This window comes from Phalaenopsis equestris, unplaced genomic scaffold (genome assembly GCF_001263595.1).
Source record: "Phalaenopsis equestris unplaced genomic scaffold, ASM126359v1 Scaffold000086, whole genome shotgun sequence".
NCBI classification, from domain to species: domain Eukaryota; kingdom Viridiplantae; phylum Streptophyta; class Magnoliopsida; order Asparagales; family Orchidaceae; genus Phalaenopsis; species Phalaenopsis equestris.
In genome coordinates, this window is record NW_018164528.1 from 259,213 (window position 1) to 259,988 (window position 776).

Consider the following 776-nt stretch of genomic DNA (forward strand, 5'->3'; position numbering starts at 1 on the left):
CAAAAATTCTATTTTTGCATGAAAATAATTATATAAATTAAATTAAATTTTGAAAAATCACATTTTCTCCTCTTATTTCTTAATTAACCCATGAATGAGGTAGGATAAAAATTTCAAAGTCATTTGAATTGAATTTGACAAATTATGAAGTGTTAGAGCCTTAGGGGCAAATATGTAATTTTGGAAAATTTAGCCTTAATTAACATTTAAGCTTAATCTAAGGAGGGAAATGGGTAACCTCTGATATTAATTTAGATGTTTAAAACAAAAGGGGTTAATTGGTAGAAACCAATCTCACTTTCCTAATTGAAAAGATAGGTTAATAAATTTCTAAATTATTAAAATTTAGAAGTTTATTAAAATAAAATGAACCTAGGACTTAGAGGTATGACTTTTGAGGTCAGTAATTAATCAATTTAATGTCCCTATTTTGATTTTCAAATGAAATTTAAATCTTGAATCATGATCACCTAAAGATTAACCTTTTCAAAACAAATTAAGACACTCACTTAGATCTTAAGGGCTTAGTAGTGACTTAGGTTAAATCAAGACTGATTAAATGAGGATTAGAAAAACAAACACAATTAAAATTAGAATATCTTTCGAACACTACAAGCCCAATTAGAACCAAAATTTGCCTAAGTGTTCCAATAACACTAACTTGCCTCCTTAAGGGTCTTCACCCACATAATATTCAAAATTAAATTACAAATGATAATTACCTTACTCTTAGGGGTAATTGATACATCAATGTTCATTGAGCATTAGGGTGTTTA